The sequence below is a fragment of the Cygnus atratus genome, chromosome Z (assembly GCF_013377495.2).
Source record: "Cygnus atratus isolate AKBS03 ecotype Queensland, Australia chromosome Z, CAtr_DNAZoo_HiC_assembly, whole genome shotgun sequence".
Taxonomy (NCBI): Eukaryota; Metazoa; Chordata; class Aves; order Anseriformes; family Anatidae; genus Cygnus; species Cygnus atratus.
In genome coordinates, this window is record NC_066396.1 from 29,092,558 (window position 1) to 29,112,320 (window position 19,763).

General features: G+C 37.5%; 1 protein-coding gene across 8 annotated transcripts in view; it reads right to left on the reverse strand.

Annotated features, from left to right (window-relative positions):
- Positions 1-19,763, reverse strand: part of RFX3 (regulatory factor X3) — a 190,408-nt gene that overhangs the window by 71,985 nt on the left and 98,660 nt on the right. Inside the window, exon 2 of one of the 8 annotated variants that reach the window (XM_035565822.2) lies at positions 290-382. The exons of 6 other annotated variants lie outside the window; for them this stretch is intronic. The gene's annotated coding sequence lies outside the window, so the exon portion shown is untranslated. Of the gene's footprint in view, positions 1-289; positions 383-7,367; positions 7,423-19,763 lie in introns of those variants that run through there. One more of the 8 variants, XM_035565823.2, reaches the window with a different exon arrangement.

Genomic DNA, 19,763 nt, shown 5'->3' on the forward strand with positions numbered 1-19,763 from the left:
TGGACTGACAGTGGAACATCTACTTATTTATTTCTGAGAAATTTAAAAGGTAACAAATCTCAGCACTTTATGTGCTGGTTATTCAGATAAGATCATAAAAACGTTTCTCATATGTTTTATTTGTGGTGCTAATTGTAATTACGCATGATATTAACTTGCTTAAGTGAAACATTGATACATGGAAGTTTTTCTGATTAAGCTCTTTCTCTTCAGTTTTCATACTGCTACATTTTCAGACACAATCATTACTCCATAAAGAAAATGGAAAGCAAAGAAGACCAACAGCAACCTTGACTGTATTAGGAAGGGTGTAGCCATCAGGTGCATCTGTTCCACACTTGAGACCACTTCTGGAAAGGTCTGTCCAGTTTTGGACTCCCTACTACAAAAAGAAAAATGATGCAATTAATTCCAGCTGAGGGTCACAAGGATGGTCAGAGGGCAGGGGAATCTGATGTGGGAGGAAAGGTTGACCAAACAGGATTTATTCAGACTTGAGAAGTCTACAGAGAAATCTTATCACTATCCATCTCCTTCCTAATGGGAGTGTATGGAGGTAACAGAGCTCAAAAACTACCAGAGATGCACAGGGACAGGATGAGGGGGAACAAACACAAGTTGGAATACAGAAAATTTTAAATAGATACAAGGAAAAAACAATTTTACTACAAGAGTAGTCAAATAATGGAAAAGGTGATATAAGTGTGGAATCCCCATTCTTGGAAGTATTCAAAACTGAACTGGACATGCACTGAGCAACCCGGTCTACTTAGCCTGGTTTTGAGCATGGGATAGATTAGATAAACTCCAGAGGTCCCATCCAGCCCGTATTATGCTGTGATTCTGTGAATGAAATTTCTATCATGTAAACAAGGACAATAGTCTAGTAGTAGAAATAAGAGAAAAAGCGATAAAATACATTTTTATTGCATTTAATTTTGAAATAAACAGTGATGTTGAGTAATATAAAATAATCACATCAAAACAAAACAAAAAACACAACAAAAAACAATCACATCAGATTGGAGATGTGCCAGCTTACAGAATTAGTCTGCTCAAAGAGCACTTAGACCATCTCAGCCTTTACTAACCAGTACTGTTAGTCATTCTAGGGTTATACTTTTTCCTTCAATTTCTCTGGTTAACTGTCCATCTCTGAACTAAATACACAATCTCCTGAAGAAAAGACGCACAGGTAAACTATTTCCCTCCTAAATGTCATGATATACCTTTATAACTTCAGAAAAGGTACCCCAAAGTATTTTTAGTGATAAACAAGATTATTTTCTGGTTACCAGAGTTTCTCTGAGACAGGCTCCCCACACACTCAGTCATAAGAAGTAGCAATTTCCTGATGTCATTGTAGCAAATAGTACTCATTGGAGAAATGCTTGCATGTCCTTGTTTCCTACCCTTTCAGAACTGACAAAAAGCAAGACTTTTAAAAGTTACATGGCACTCCAGTCAATTTTTCCTCCTTCCAGAAGTCTTATAATATTAGGATTCCAAGGAAAAAGAAATCCCAGTAGGAATTTTCAACATGTATAGTCCACTCCAAAGAAAATGAATTGCATAAAAATATTCCTTATTTCTTCAAGTGTCCCTCAAGGATTTCTTGATAGGATAGAATAGGAAGTGTTACTCAAACACAGACTAAAAACTGTATTAGCAATTTTCATAGATAGCCAGGGAGCCATAATTCAAAGTTACTAATAATAAAACTATGAGGAGGAGACCTTCATTTTGGTATTGTACTGTGGTTTTTTGTCTGTTTTTTAATGGGACGTCTTCTAAATGCTAAAGATGACGTTTATGCTGGAGTGACTCTAGTTCTCAAATACATCAGTGATCTAATAACGTAAGTCTAAAACAACTTAGACTTTCTCTGAAAAAGGCATGCCAACCTAAAAAATCCTAACAACATTCTTTCTATGTCTCATTTATCTGTTCTTGACTCATCTAACACTGAGGGGGTAAAAATCAGAAAATTGGTAGTGATCAGTAGTTACATTAACCTATATTCAGTTTAACCAGCTACTACGATGTCTAGTTATTGCTATTTTGCTATTTTCTAGGCATCAAAATGGAGATAATCTGTCAGAAAATCTGGAACATTTAAGTTTCCTCTAGATAGCTCCACTTACATTTAGGAAGTCCGTATGCAGAAAGCGAAAAACCATACTAACTGGCTGCAGCAGCTGGCACATTCAGTTAAGGACAGAACGCACTCAAACTCAAACTACGAGAGGTTACTGACAGTTTGGCTCCAGATTCTACTGGACTGTAAGAGGACTGAAGTCTACTGGACTCTGCATTTGCTGCACTGTGGTGTGTGATACCCAAAAGAATAATGGGATATAAAACTAGTATGAGTAGACTGGAAGCTTAAGTTTGAACCAAAGTTTAGAAGTTTAGTTTTAAGGTAAGAATACTTCCAATATATACTTTCTAGTTAGAAGAAGAAAGAAAGACAGTTTGGATCTGTACATCACCTTCACAAATAAAAGATGAAAAGAAAGCTCTTAGAGGAAAACAGAAAGATATCTCAAATTTCTCCACCACCATACAGATGGAGATAATAAGAGCTAGTTCAGAAACAGTTGGTAGGGTGTATGAAGTAACTTACTCAGTATGCTTCATGTAACTTTGCCTCATTAATAATGAAGTTCACTACTACATTGTTCATTCACCTTGTTTGGAATATATCATGGTATCTTCCTGCCTCCAGCTAACAGAGACAGTGTTTGTGCACTCACTGCTAAGAACCTTGCAGCATTACAGTAGCAGGCCTGCTGTCCTTGGTGAAAACACCTGTCTGATTCCTAGTGCATTTTTTCTCACAGATTTTGTTCTATAAGGCTTTATCCCTTGAGTCTTCTTTACATTCCAAAAATTACACTAATTTATTATGCTGATTCTTTTCCTATAGAAAGAGCAAACACACTGATGACATTTGGAACTTGCACTGTATAAAACAGCATGTACAGACTTTCAGTACAAAAGTCGGTTTTATTCCTATAGAAACAGGAAGTAGGTCTTACATTATCTGCAACACAAATCAATATGTAGTTTAGTTAGTAACTTTAGGAGGACAATTGTAACCAGCAAATCAACAGAACTTAGCTGAAAGTCACAAGTGCTCACAGCTACTCACTTATTTAGGATATACAGATAAATATTACAGGCGCTTCTGCCAAGGTTCAACAAAAGCATGCAAAATCTCAACCATTGTATGGGGAATTTCTTGACTGCAAAGGAATACTCACCTAAATGACAGACACTACATAATCAGGTACGTGTTTTAAACAAGTTTGCTGAAGTGTTACTTCTCACAGTGTACAGACCAATTCAGCTATTATATTTACATTTTTGTATCTGAGATCAACTGATAAATAGAATAGTGACAAGATCATGCCCAGAAGAATACTGGTTTTTTTTTTTGTTTGTTTGTTTGTTTAAAATTTTTGGTGAAAAGCAAACATTTTCCTCTCTTTTATTTCTCTAGATTATAATTTAAGTTTCTAATACAGACTAGAACAAAGTACCAAGTGATTGCAATATTTATTTTTGGCTTAAGCGTTTGTTTTGTTGTTTTCAACATTGATTGGCCATGTTCCATTGTGTTATTCCAAAGTATACAATACTCTCCACATATCAAATACTTAATAGCTTTCTGCTCCACATTTCCTTAGTTGTAATTTTCCAAGTGGAAAACTAAACAGTTCCCTGTATTACAATAATATCAAGCAAACAGAATTCCCTTTTTAATTCCAAGAAATAACAAAGAAACAAAGCAACAAACAAAGCCCCTGAACTCTGCCACCACAGTTAAAGTCTGGGATGTTCCCAAGTAATTCTTCATTTTTGGTGAATCAGGAAAATGACACAATTACATCAATTGTTTTGGAAAGGCAGGAGAAAGAAAAGTAGTTCAATTGATGCCATATATATTACATAAGCTCAGTGACCATACTTGGGGGAGTTTAAAAAATGGACAGATTCATGCTCTGATTGCTGTTGTACCCATTGTAGATCCATAATGAATATGTTTACAAATAAGCCAAGTCTAAACGGTTTATTCACATTTGAAATGTCAGGGCTGCTTATTAACCAGTACAGAAGCCAGTCATATTTGCTACTTTTTCAATTACTGTATTTAAAGACTTCCAGCAAAACAAAATTTCTTTCTGAAGTGCAAATTACACAAATCAAGAACACCAGGATGAGCTGCATGCTTTGTTACACACTACAAGAAAAGACTATCAAAAATCAGTGAAATTTTATTCCTAACTTTTAAACTACTTACAAAGACAGATGCTATGCATTTTCTAGAAACAATGAAGTCATAGGAACATCCTTATTATAGTTTTGTGATGTTTAGCAGAATCAGTGCTTTTTTCTTCCTTCCTATCCCACCTTTCTCTCCACCTTCCCAAAAGTATCAAGTTCCTGGAGAAAAGTTCTCTACCCTAGGGAACACTACTTGCACATTACTCCTACCTAACTCAAACCTTAAAAATAGAGTAGTTTTGCATTGTGGAAAAAAAAATATCCATTTTATATTTTCCCTCTTGGTATCAGAAACATGGTTACTTCTGAGCCACAACACGAAAAAAATCCGTATTTACATGGTCTACATTTACAGATGGTGCATGCAAAGAAATTATAATGTAATTATCACCTAAGCAGATACAACACATTAAGATGAAACAAGGTGCCTGCAGTCTTCAGGCCAAGGTTTATATAGCAAAGTTAAGGTCTTTTTCTTAGGCTTTGCCAAAATTTTGCTTTAAAATATAAACCCATGCCCCATCCCTGGAAGTGTTTAAGGCCAGACTGGATGGTGCCTTGGCCAACCTGATCTAGAGGGTGGCATCCCTGCCTATGGCAGGGGGGTGGAGCTAAATGATCTTTAAGGTCCCTTCCAGCCTGAGCCACTCTATGATTCTGTGTATTGTTAATAACATCAGCTGTTACAAAGAATGTGAAAATGCTAACAAACAATACAAAGTTATATGTATTAAAATACATAATGAAATATTAAAAATATGTTCCTGAACTACTGGACAGGAAAAATAAACAGGAACAGTTATACATATATTGAGGTGCCACAGTGTAAGCTAAAACAAATCTATGAAGTTATTTTTTAAGTTGCCTTCTACTAACTTTAAACAAATACTAAAATAATGCAGATACTCTGAACTGAACCCTTTCTACCTACAGAACACTGAATTAAACTGAACATCGATACAGCCTCCACATAACCTGGGCTCTTACTGTGCTATGGGAACACTTCCACATTTAAACCGCTGACATGCAAATGTGTATGTACCACAGAATTTAAGAAATATTTCCAGTATCAGCTGTCTTGAAATAAAGACTATCTAGGGAAAAATGCAGTTTCAATAAGCTAGGTGTTTTGATCAGAAAGAAAAAAAAATATCAAACAGAGAATGAAGAAAATTCAGCGGGTATAGACGATGAAGTTCCATAACTGTAGCCATGAAATTTTATTCAGCAAGTATGCTGTAAACAGTTATTAGTAAAAAATGTAAGTGGCAAGTCTTACTATACCAAAAGGACCATATGACATAGATTCCTATTCTGCATTCTCCAGAAGATTAATAATGATGTGGAAGCAGCTTCAATATTAGGATGATACAGACACTATGCTAGCTATTCTGAACTGAGTGTATGTGGACATTGCTAGTAACTTAATGAAAGGTAGTATAACACACTTACAGAAGCATTATTTGCCTCACACTTGGTATCCTACGTGTGGACAGAAGTAATGTGTCTCACACTTGGTGCTCTGTAAGTAACACACTAAACTAGAGGGGTGTGTGTGTGTGTGTGTGTGTGTGTGTGTGTGTGTGTAATTTTATTCCATCCTCAAAAGAGAATAGTTAGATCTGCACAACATAACCTATTCCATAAAAGCTATTCTTTACTATCCCAGGAGAGAGTGACTATATAAAAATCACCCTATACAATCTAACTCTGCACCTTTTATAATGAGTTGTAACGAACAAATTCAACACATGCAACAATGCTCACACTTGTAGCACAGCAACCTGTTGAGGTCCAATACACTTTGCAAACTTCATACACTGTATCACTTTTACTTCTCATTTCTGAATGAGAAATATACACAAAAGATAAGAAAATTAAACTAGGTTTACAAATATACACATTCTATGAGTGAAATTACTTCTTGTAATGACAGCCATTTGGCTCATAGTGGCAAAGTGTGCAATGAACTACCTTTGAAAAAGCAAACATCCTGCACTTTCAGGCAGACTACCACATGCAGGGTTCACATGGGCAGGAAAAGCCAGCCATCGAACTCCCCTTTGGGGGTCTGTGATCAGTGCCAAAGCACAACTCCAAAACGTGGTAGGACAAACGCGCCTGGGGTGGTGGGAGGGACAAGAGGACACAGAGGATTGTGGTGAGGTTGGAGGGGCACAACCAAGTGAGAGCATCCACAGGGCTGATGGACCTGTCCTAGGAGTCGGTCCATCGGGGGCCCCCATGCATCCTAGGCCATGTCCAAAGAAGAGCCCAGTCCTGGACTAAGAAGCCCTGCTGCTGGCACCAAACTGCCTGCCAGGATGGCCATGCACTACTGCTGATGCAGCTGTGGGGCTTTGCACTGTGCTACAAGACACAGGCATTGCTGTCTGCAGAAGTGGAAATCCAGAACAAAATGCCAACTTTACAAGAATGTGTTGAGGGATGGGGAGGGAGAAGGGGGACGGTAAGGAAAAGCCCCAGTGGGAATCCCTAAAAAGATTGTGCAAAGCAGAAGAACCATCTGATGGGCTCATGAATCAGGAACTCTTCTTCCAGGTAAGTTTCAGAGAGAAAGAGCAAGTCCTGATGGGAGCTCCCTTTGCCCAATGCTTAGGGGGAATCTTACAGCTCCTTCTTATACCATGATGAGGCGCTCTGTGTTTCCTTACCCTTAATTGCATATACGAAGATGATGGCTGTCTTTTGAGACCACAGTTACTGTGAATACACATTTTCTATTACATTTTAAATGCAGCCTGCAGAACCATGCTCTTGAGAAACAACAGCTACTTAAGAAAGTGCAAGTGGGTGTTGCAGAGCCTAAGGACAAAGCCTACTTTCAGGAGCAGTAGAGTGATAGGCAAGAAGGGTAAACATATGAGCTGGTCTGTTAGAAGAAGACTATTGATTAGGAAAACTGAATTAATTTTGCAGCACTCTTAAGTGTTTATCAGCAAGGAGCTATGGAAACTAAAATGTCCCATACATGCAAACTACATTTCTAAACTTACTGATGCAGTAGGAGAATATCTCATGCTAGGTCACAGGGTTGTACCCTGCAAAGGACTTACTGGTTACTGCAGCCCACTGCAGAGTAAGAGTTTGTGCCCACAAAAGTTGAGTATGAGTGAGATGTCTGCAGAACAGCATCACCCAAGTTGCTCTCTCAAGCCTCAACAGGGTGTCTAGAAGTCCAGCTTTCCCCTCACCCTCAAATGTAGCACAGGAGGTGGACAGGGTGGCAGAGTGATTCATGGAAGCCACATGCAGCAGTGAGCATGGCTGATCCAGAGGTTTGGGGCTTGGAGATCTGCAGAAGAATAAAGATCTGTTATATGAGATCAGGTATTTATAAAACATTTGTTTGGGGTCCAGAGCAAATTTCTGACCATTTATGTTATTTGTTTGAACATTGTGATTATGCTCAGAGCTGTCTTCATGCTGTCAGCAAGCTGAAGCCTTTATTTTCACACTATTAATTTAAGCAATATAAATGCACAAAGAATTTTAGACTGTGTTAGCACTCAAATAGTAAAAGCTGTGTTTCTATGAGACTTTCTACTTGGCTATCATTATTATAAAAGCCATTGGGGGCGGGGTACACAGTACAATCCCCCATTCTAAAATTACAGGCAAACAGCTGCACTATTTAACCAATCTGAGTAATGGTGACATTAATCTTTTTTGCTGGAAGTCTCAAAGCACTTACTGGTTTGACATGCAGAAGTGTGAAGTGCTGCAGGAGCTACAGAACAAACAGGGTGGTCTGTGCACGTGAAGATAATGCTAAGATCCCCTTGTTTGAGGATCTGTTACATATTAATATATATATATTGCATTATTCTCCTATTTGAGAAGAAAAAAGGTTGTACAATTTAAAGGCCAAACAACAGCCTCAGATTTCCATACATCTGTTTTCTGCTTTTAAATGATGAATATAATTATGGTGTAAGGGACATCAAGAAGCTATTTGGGGTAAGAAACTTTTGTGACCATTATTCTATACTTTATAATCCCACCCACACTTGTAAGTATTATAGATGACTGTGCAGTTAATACAGGTATGAGGATAAGCTAACTGTGCTGACAAATGCCTCGCAGGACTGGGGAATGTTTACAGAAGTACAAGGCCCCAGCTATTAAAAAGCAAATTGATTTTTCTATGGGAAGCATCATAAGTGTGACCACTGGCCTTAAAGTCTAGAATATGCTATGAAGAGCTCTTCAGCACTTCATGCTCATGATCCAGAAGTACAGGGCTGCAATTTTTTATGATATGAAATGCATGCAGGAAACCAGGACACGTGTCCCAGATTACATTTTGACTCTTAAGTTAGCACCAGATGCACCTTGGGACAAAGAGGAAGGGACAGAAAAGCAAACTGAGGGAGAATAGGAGATTGAAGGGGAAATACGTTTTGTGGTATTTACTTTGTTGTTTATGGACATAAAGTTTAAGGACTACATTTTGCTAGCACCTAATGCCAAAGGCTATGATGGCTACTTAATTGTTAGCCAGCTTCTGAAGAAAAAAACTGACAAATGATCCCCCAGAGTGGTAAACTTGCATAGAGATAAACAGCTTGAATACATACAGTTCAGACTCTCTAAATTTTTGCCTGTTAAGCTCAGTAGCGTTCCCCACGCTTTGGAAATTAAGTGCTGCAAATGTTATTTCCTCCTTTTTTTTCAGCAGTGCTTAAAACCAAAATTACATAGCCCCTCTTCCAACTTGAATATTATGGGGTTGACAGCATGATGTTTTGAGGAGAAATAGCAATTCTTGGCATGGTACACAGCTAATCAAAAGATTTTTGACTTGCAAAAAGGATGCTATTACTGTAGCCAACAGGATGCAAAGGTATGCTTGTAGAATACACAACAATGAAACTGTGGTGATGACTTCAAGCAATATGTGCATTCGATGAGAAAACGGAAGGTGAAGAGATTAATGTTCACCTCTGCGTAGACTCCTCTTGGCATACCATATTCACCTCTCCTTACTAGTTTATGTTTCTTAAACATAGCATGGTAGCATTTCTCCCTCCAGAAGGCTATCATTGGTGGAAAAAGATATGCAGCTCCCTAAAATCAATGTCTTATGTACATGGCTGAAAAGAAAAACATTCAAATCAATCACATACTGCAAAGCAGTGAATATAAAGTAGGTGCCTACTTGTATTGTTATGCAGTCATTGACAGGGTGCCAACAGCTTTGAATAGCTTTTTTTTTTTCTTTTTTTTCATGGCTGTATCAAATGCTTCTATGAAAATGACCAGAACCCTCTGAGAGGGATCACCTTTGGGCATTTTTATTGCATGTCACAGCAAAAGATTGACCACCTGAAGAATATAGATATTAACATCAGATCTATGTGGGAGCATGAGTGGACTGCTATGATGAAATCAGATGGGATGCTCACAGACTTCTTAGCCAGAACCACACTGGTGATCCTGCTGATAATCAGAGATGCACTTCTTGCAGCAAGACAAATGCTATTTGTCTTTATTACAAAGCAGACCTCATGAAAGGTATACTACTATGATTTTACTAGCCTCTATACCTTCAGCAACAAATCAGTTCTCAGTTGGACAGACTGAAGTTATTTTTGAGAATGCCAACACTTTGATGGGCTACTTGTTCTGATCAAATTAAGATGTATCTAGTAAAGGTAGAGTGCCACCACTATCTGGGGAAGGCAGTGGATGATGAAATGAAAGACATTCTCAAAAACACAGACTCAGCATCATATAAAAAAGCTAAAATGTATACAGCTGCTCTGCAAAAACACTTGGAGAACACAGAACAGAGAAATCAGAAAAGGGGGAAAATAACTCACTTTTCTAGAACACAACAAGACAGAAGTGGAAAAGCCACCTGAAACTCCTGAGGCCCCTGACCCTATTATTCAGGAAGCGTTGGATAATATGCATCCATAGTATAGGAATGTACAAGCACTCCTACAAAAGCTAAGGAACACAGACATATTTCTTCTTGAGAAAACAGGGAAGACTTGTATACAAGGATTTCATCAAGGGGACAGCTTGGCCAGTTTAGTCTGAGATGCCCTTGAGATGTGTGCCTCTTTAAGATGGAAAATATCTAAAGATTGGAATGTTTTTCCTGAAGTCATGGCTGTGGTGAACGTCCCATCGTTTGTCCTGGGTAATGCAGCAGACCAGGCTCTCTTGGAACAATTAAAGTTGAATGATGAGAACTGAGAAGCAACACACAAACCAATGTAAGGAGAAAGCTACCTAAAACCCCAGCAACTCACCCTATAATATTTACTGTCATACATCAGTTATCATGAAATTTTAAACTTTGCTGTCTACATTGCCCATTTAAAAATAAATATGTGGTGGGATAGTTAAAGAACACACACACAACCTTACAGACGGATTATCAGCTTTATTTACACAATACATTTATTAAAATCATTACAATAAATAATAATTTTACACTTTGTTTTCCTTACAACAGGATCATAGGCCAGGACTATAGCTGGAGAGTTCATGGCTGAAGATCTAGTGGAAGAATCGTAGTAAGAGGCTTTCTGCAAAACATACAGCCTTCTGTTACCCTGCCATTTCTTACCTGGCAATTTCAAAAGGTTATGCTTTCACTGATGTCATTCTTACTGTGCAGTTATTGTATTTGTCAGCCTCACCTGCTACTTAACAGATAGCTCTACAATGCTCACCTACTCTATGGTGAAGTTCCAGCTGATATTTTGTGGGAAAAATCTGGTGCTGGTGTTGCTGGGTAGCACAAGGTGGAACCTGACATCTGCCATTCTTATTTTCCCCCAGTTTGAACTCCAATCACTACATGTCCTGGACCCGGGCTGCTGTTTCTTTCTTTTCACTTTCACAGCAATGATTTCATAGATTTTGTCCTCACTGAGATTCACTTTTAAAGTTCTTCAGGATAAAATGTTCCCTCACTGGTTTTATGACCATAGCTTATTAAGCTGCACAGGAGGGTAGGTACTTGTTCCCCCAGTTTCAGCTACTATGAAAATTCCATTCATGAACATCTGCTGGTAACCTTTCTCAAAACGCTTTTGTTACAAACACTGTGATATGCTCTCCCTTTTCAAGCAAAGGTGCATATTCTTTAAGTGAGTCCCAGGATTTGATTTTCCAAACCCTCATGGAGTTTAAAGGGATCACATCCACAGGCCTGGCACTAATAGGTCTGTAGATACTATGGTTATAGCCCCTTATAAACTCTGATAATGTATCCATGGAATGAAAAGTGTTGCACACCAAAATAACTCCACTTCTCAGTTGTAAGCATCCCATTAAAATACTCTGTAGTGAAGACTTTTAATTCGTTACTGTAAGCAGATGGTATTACACTGCTGTAACAGCTTCTTTAAAGGCTGCTGTAAAAATCCTTACCCTCATCAGTCTGTAGTTACTGGCACGTGCAACACCTGATAAAAATTGCTTTAAAAGCCCTGGTTATATCAGAACCTATTTTGCCCTTTAAACCAGTAGCAAAGACATGCTTGGATAATATGTCTATCATGGTACTTAAGCTGTAATAAACACCACTGTCATGTTTCAAAAGCTACAGTACATCCACCAAGTCCGTTGATATTGAGCATGCACCTCCTCTATATCACAATCACCTTGTTTCTTTTAAAGTGTGTTCATGGAAACTTGTGTAAGCTGCAGGCATTCTGGTTAACAAGCCAAATAGCCACTTGGTTTCGCTTCATATCAACAGTTGGATAGAACAGGATTTATGTCCCCACAGCTTCCCACCTCTCCAGCAGTATAGTAAAAGAGTTTGAAAAGATAAGGTAGTATTGACGTTTCTGCTGACATGTCATTACTACAAACATGTAAGAAATTAACACTTGGCCATGGTTTAATTCATGAGAGACTTTATTAACAGGTTATGATGCATGTGAGTCACTGGTCAAACTGTTCCAGGTTATTTTTTCACTTCCTTGAAAGCCACTGTCCACTCTCTGTTCTACCACTGCTGTAGGCCTAGGTAGGAACACTTCTTTCTTCTGCCTCCTCAGATGGCCAGCTGGAGCTTTTTAAAACATTCTATAAGGACATCGACCTATGGATAAGGAAACACATATAACACAAGCCTGTACCACATCATGGTATAAGAAGGAGCTGTAAGATTACCCCTAAGCATTGGGCAAAGGGAGCTCCCACCAGGACTTGCTCTTTCTCTCTGAAACTTACCTGGAAGAAGAGTTCCTGATTCATGAGCCCATCAGATGGTTCTTCTGCTTTGCACAATCTTTTTAGGGATTCCCACTGGGGCTTTTCCTTACCGTCCCCCTTCTCCCTCCCCATCCCTCAACACATTCTTGTAAAGTTGGCATTTTGTTCTGGATTTCCACTTCTGCAGACAGCAATGCCTGTGTCTTGTAGCACAGTGCAAAGCCCCACAGCTGCATCAGCAGTAGTGCATGGCCATCCTGGCAGGCAGTTTGGTGCCAGCAGCAGGGCTTCTTAGTCCAGGACTGGGCTCTTCTTTGCACATGGCCTAGGATGCATGGGGGCCCCCGATGGACCGACTCCTAGGACAGGTCCATCGGCCCTGTGGATGCTCTCACTTGGTTGTGCCCCTCCAACCTCACCACAATCCTCTGTGTCCTCTTGTCCCTCCCACCACCCCATACGTGCCAGGACTTCCTCATTTGACTTGTGGAATGGGGTCCCCAGCCATACTTTATCTCAGAATTTAATTTATACATTTAAGTGAATTTAATATTCACCTTTAAAGTTTAATTAATTTCATTAGTCTTTATAATGAACAGTGTTGCACATTTTCTATGTGCATTTTTAAGGAGAGAGATTAATTTTATGTATCTTTACACTATATATATATAGTCAGCATATATTAATGCAATAAACAATACTTCTATAAAGCTATATATATATACACGGTATATCAAAGTATAAGCAGACATTTCTACAGATGTGTGAAGTGCTCTATAACTAGTTTTAATACAAATATACATACATATGAATGCCCGTATACATTTATGGAGGTGGCAACTTTCAGACCCAACAGAAACTGGCAGCCAACCAGAAAATGTTCTGAGGTCACATGGCTTTGATGACATCAGCACTGGCAGCCAATTGCAGGGCAGGATGAAAGCATGTGCATTATGAGGTTGCCAGACACGACAACCTCCTGCCATGAAATGGTGGACAGAGCAAAGTGTAGCAAGGCCCCGCACTTGTGGCAGGAAAGGGCCTCCTGCTCCGCTCTGCTTTGAGGAGCCAGCACTGACAAAATGGTGACTCCACGGGGCAATGACGGGTGGGAAATGGTTGGTGTGAGCCCAGGGTGAGGGACTTTGGGGCAAGCAGAGTCGGTGCAGATGGGATCAGGGTGCTGCCACACCTGGCGCAGGTTGAGCCCTGGCCTTGTGCTGCTCCCCACCTTGCCGGTGGCCTTGTCCTTTTATCGGTTTTCAGAATGGTGCATGGTGCTAGCCGTACAGCTTGTCCTGTTCTGCTCTGGTTTGGGTAAAGCATCAAGAGCTGCAAGAGCTCCAGATGGTCCCTGGATACTCTGTACCAAGTTGGGGAGTCAGCCATAACAAAACGGTGGCTACGAGAGGCAACAAAGCAGGGTGAGATAAACCATTATGAAAATTTTTAGGCAGCATATTAATGTTTGGTAAGAATTTCAGTCTGCCTTCTCCAAAGAACTTCCTATGGTCACTTGATACTGAAAAAATTGCTTTTAAATGACAATCACTTTAAAACAAACGAACAAGCAAACACAAATTTCCATTGACTTGCATAGATTGCTATTAAATTAATGGCACAGGTTACAAAGCAGTCATGCTGTTTTTATTGTTTTCTGTTTTAGCAAGACTCAAGTTTCTAAGTTTTTCTAAGCAAGAAAATAAATAAAAACTAATAAATAAGCTGAGTGACTTGAGCAGGAAGTACACAAGCAGTATACAAAATGCAGATGCAGAATCTGACCTCAAGTAAATAGGGGTATACTTCCTTTAGCTAGCCATCATAAATTAAACAGTTACTGTTATCACATCCTGTAATAAATGTCAAAGAAAAATTCATTCAGGAGTTAATATACAACAAAGTCACAGTGTATTAACAGTTTATCATAACAGTTACTGAGAATTATAGTCTAACTTTTATATGAAGATTACTGTATCATTACGATAATGAAGTGACTAAAAACTTTTCTGTGTATTAGTTTAAGATTAGCCGTACATTATTTGGAGCATTACATTAGCAGAGCCAGAAAGCTGACCCAGAAAATGGGAGGAGGAGGCAACTAATAACAAATGCATAATCCTTCAACTCAAAGATGGCTGCAGATCCAAACCTAGTGAAACAGGCAAGGAACAACTCTATCATCTATAGTATGCCTTTTACACTAGACAACATGAAGTTAATTTTACTGAGATTCTTCCAGCTAGTAGAAGAAGAACAAAAGCACAATAAAATATAAAATAGCTTAAAAGATGGTTTGATTGAACCATTGAGTTTCAAACATGTTCACTCACTACTAGTAATTCATGGAGACCGCAGTCTTCTCAAAGCTTGGACTCCACCTGAGTTAGCAATTCACTCTAACATGATGTAGTGAGAGTTTCAAAATAACAAATAATGCTGGGAAAGATTTAAGTAATCTCCACACTTGATTTTTAATTCAATAAGAAGAAAAATAGTTAATAAATAAATAAATAAATATATGGCAGAAAGGAAACTACTACTACTGATGAGAACATAAACAAGGAAAGTGAAAGTTAATGAAAGGATTGCATCTAATCTCATTAGGAAATTCTTTTGGATAATGTAAATCTCATGCAACAACAACAAAAAAAATCAGAAGACTTAGGACCTTTCCCTCTCTTCCCACCCCAAAAGCAAATAGAACTACTTTGGTGCAACACCTGAAATTATCATCATGTAATCAGGAACACAGAAGCATAACCATCATTACAGAAAAAAAAAAAGTTTTAAAAGTTTGATCTGCTTTTTGAATAAGTTTTAAGCTTTGCTTTCTTGCATTGTCTAACAATGATAAGGATTAACGTTTGGGAAATAAATGGATAGATTAAGAAAGACACTGATAGTCGAGCTCCAAAACAATTCTTGTTGACTGATTTACGATAAACAATTTTAGCCCTCAATTCAGTCTTGTTTATTCTTTGTTGACTAAGCTATTGTCAATTTTGTGTATCATTTCCTCAATATAAATAGGGGAAAAAAACCAAACAACTATGGAATAAGCATTGAAGGAAAAAAAGATGGTGAGACAAGACTCCTGGCTCTTAAATACTAGTAATTTTGTTTCAAATTCAATAACTTAAGTGAGAGGCTAAATCACAGTATGAATTTATGTTGAGTGTATTGACAAACTTTAAAAAAAAACCAACATACTTTTGAGAAAAACAATTAAACTAATACTTGAAAGATCTAACTAAGGATTAGCTAAGAGTAAGTACGGTCCCAAATGGCTTTGGGTACTTAGGCATAAATAGCTTGTTCTGGACAAAACAGAGAACAGACTAAGTCTCTAGATTAACATGCTCGTTTCTGGATCTTCTTTCCTCATCAAATAGAAGTGACACACATTAGAGATAAGCATACAATTTATAAATACATGTTAATGTAAATCAGAACCATCTTTCACAAAATAAAACTACATATCTTGAATTATTTCCTATCAAAATGGTATGTCGTTGATATACTACTTTATATCCCATTGCCTTCCAGAGTACATATGTGGATTAGTATGAAGTTAATTGGTTTATTTCAAATTGGGTTAAAATGTATTTCAGAATGTAAAATACAGAACCTCTTCTCTTTAATTTCCATTGCTGGTGACGCTAACAAATTTTGAACAAGAACTCCTTTTTGAAAAAAATATTTTAGTCATTGTTGTATCCATACTAAAAGCAACTGAAGTGGTAATCACTTTTCAAAATTAAGTTCTGAAGTGTTAAGGATTATACATTTAGGACAATTTTTTAGGTTCTGCAACATGGCTTTTTCTTGTAAAGAGGAATGTGGCTGTCAATCATTCCTTCTCTTGCAATACAAATATGCTTTGCAGCTTTTACTTGTCACTCCCATTACATGTAATGTAGGCAGCTTAGCACTAAATCAATTTAAGAAACTGCAGAATTTAAATACATACATTATTATTATGATGACAGAAAAGGCAATGAATGTCTTGCAGCTCCATTTGCTTTCTTTGTTAAGGAAGAAAAAGCTAATTACCTGCAGCTGTCAGCCATGAAGACCTAGACCTATTTAAATCAACATTAGCCTTGGACAAGCTAAAATATTTGTCACATTTAAATTCCATTTTTTCCCCTTCCTGAAAAGCTAGATTTTATTATAAAACAATAAGTGTACATAGAAAAGTGAACAAAGGCATGAGACATAAAAACTCTAAGGATTTAATTTTTCAAAAACAATTCCCTATATTATTTTAAATATGTATGTGACATCCAATGAGAATTACTCATTTCACTATTTTATCTAGAATTTTGACGGTTGTAAAGAAACTCTATGTATACAAGAACATAATCTAAAGTCACAAAAAATTGCTGTTGCAAAATTATACTTCATGTCGCACTGCTCAATATTTAAAGGGCTGTGAATCTCACAAAAATGTAAATATTAACATTTATATTTAAATTCAAACTTCAAAGAGAATCCTGAAGTCTTGTAGAACTATGAATTATATGTAGAATGTTTCTTTTATAAAGTTTTAAGTCACTCACCCAAGATGTGACCTTTTAAGACTTGGTTCTTTACTGTCTCCTTCTATCACAATCTCTTCTCTTCAGGCAAGTATAAGAAAAAAATGGAGAGGGGGGACGAGGAAATGGATGGATGATAAAAGCGTATGTTCTGTTCCTATTTTTCTAACTAGCTGAACTACAGAAACTGCCACATCTAGAGCTTTAGGGAAACCTTATTTATTTTTCCTATGTTTTTGTCAAAAACTGAACATGACTCTATTTTATAAGAATCCATCTAAGATATAACAGTATTGATATTCTTTTCCACTATTCCTACCTGGAATGTTTTGATACTGTTCCCCATTTCTTTCCCACTGTCATCTATAGCACATAATTTATCAAAATATTTCTTCTCAATTCTCTATGCTGTATTTCAAGTCTGCCCAACTGTCTTCAACTTCCCTTGTGTATGCTTCCACAATCAGTCATTGATTACCCTGTACAAAACTTCTTCCCCAACATGAATCTTCCTTTTTCAAGACCCTGTCATATTCAGTCAATTGTCAATATAGGATATTATCTAAGTACAGTACTGCAAATGAATGGACCAATTTGTCTATCAATCTGCCATTTTTAAACTTTCTTAATTTGATGGTATTTCCTATGAAATTAGCTGAAGTTTTTTGTTTTTTTTTAATTCTTTCAATTTCCATCAATACCTTCATTTCAGATGGAGATTTACATCGCACAGAGAAATGAAAATTACAGGAAAGTTCCTGAATTCCATTTATAAAGTGAATCTTTCTGGCACTCATTACAAGGAATGTTGACTAAAGGTGTGTTGCTTGACACAGATTTGCCAAAATTCATCATTTACTTCTACGTGTTTTTTCAGCCAGCTCATCAGCAACACAGTCTAGAAACCTCACAGATTACAGTGAACTATCATTCTACTAGCATGCATATTTAGACATCAAATTCAAAGCTTTTAAACTTCACATACGTGAAGAATCTTACACCATAAACGGAGAAAGTTAATCAAAATCTTGATGTGTCCAAAGGAAAAAGAGTATCAGGAAGATTTAAAATTAACAATTACATTATTTTTAAATATAATTTAGATTAGCCTACATTTGTATATAGTGAGCAGGTTACCTTGTATCAAACGCAAGTGTAAGAGTCTAAAGTCTCTCTAGATCATACAGTGAAATGAAACTTCAATGCTTTCGCAGGACAACATCTCGATTCAAGAACAAGAAATACTTTTTCCAACTTTTTTGCCTTCTAAATTTACATACATATTTTAAACTGACTGGATTAATTCTTGCTGAAACACTCAGTAAGAGGAATACAGACTAAAATGTTTAATTCCACAGTGGGTGAAATGAAAGCAAACAGTACAAGCAAATTTTAAGTGTTCTTTCTTATCCAAGAATTTTATGACTACAGAATACTTCCAGTTAGACATTCAAATTCATTTCTATGTTACATAAATTTTACCAAAATAAAATCTAGACATATCTCTTTCACAGATTTCTGCTTGATTTGTTCTAAAAGAAGTTAAAGTAACATTTTAAAGGTTATTATTATAAATCATAGAATCATTAAGTTTGGAAAAGACCTCCAAGATCATCTGGTCCAACCATCCCCCTGCTACCAATATTACGCACCAAACCATGTCCCTAAGTGCTACATACAACCTTTCCTTAAAAACCCCAAGGGATGGTGACTCCATAATCTCCCAGGGCAACCCATTCCAGTGCCAGACTACTCTTTCTGAGAAGGAATGCCTCCTCATTTCCAACCTAAACCTCCCCTGGCACAACTTGAGGCCATTCCCTCTAGTCCTATCGCTACTCATCTGCAAGAAGAGGCCAACCCCCAGCTCCCCACACCTTCCTTTCAGGTAGTTGTAGAGAGCAATAACGTCTCCGCTGAGCCTCCTCTTCTCCAGGCTAAACAAACCCAGTTCCCTCAGCCGCTCCTCACAGGACTTGTGTTCCAGGCCCTTCACCGGCTTTGTAGCCCTTTTCTGGACACGCTCCAGGGCCTCAATGTCCTTGTAGCAACTGGCCAAATGAACTGAACTACATACACTCCGCTATCTTGATGTGTATATTATAAGAACAGTAATTACAGATTGCATCTTTTCCTCTTGCTGATCTGCTTATAGAAATTCAGAAACCAAAGACTATAGGAGATGAGGTCAGTAACAGAAGTTAGACTGACCAGCCTTCTATAAAAGCTTAACCAAGATTTAAAATGCTAGGAGGTTTGTTGTATTTCAGTTTTAAAAAACAAGAAGTAGAAAATAATTGCAGAACAATCCAGGTAAGAAAAACAAACAAACAAAAAAAAAACATAACTATTCTTTTTCAAAAAACAGAGGAAGAACTCATTCTAGAAATAAAATAAACAGGTCCACAGGGTGGCAGAAAAGAGAAAAAAAATTTTTTTTTTTTAAATAAATCATGAATGATACTTGCAGAAAAAATATGTAGTTTTAGTAACACTTCATCTAGTAGCCTGACAAAAAAGATGGTTAGGGATAAAAAATGAGGGAAGTACCAATTCATCCATGTGAGAAAAAGCAGTTAGGTTGTATATTGTAATGCAGTAACCACACAATTTAAGAATTCTTCCTACATAGTGTAGACATCTAGACATCTTGTTTAGTAAGTACAGCACTTTTCAGAAGTGCACTCTGTGTTACCTTTACAGTAAAAGCACTCACTCCTAAAT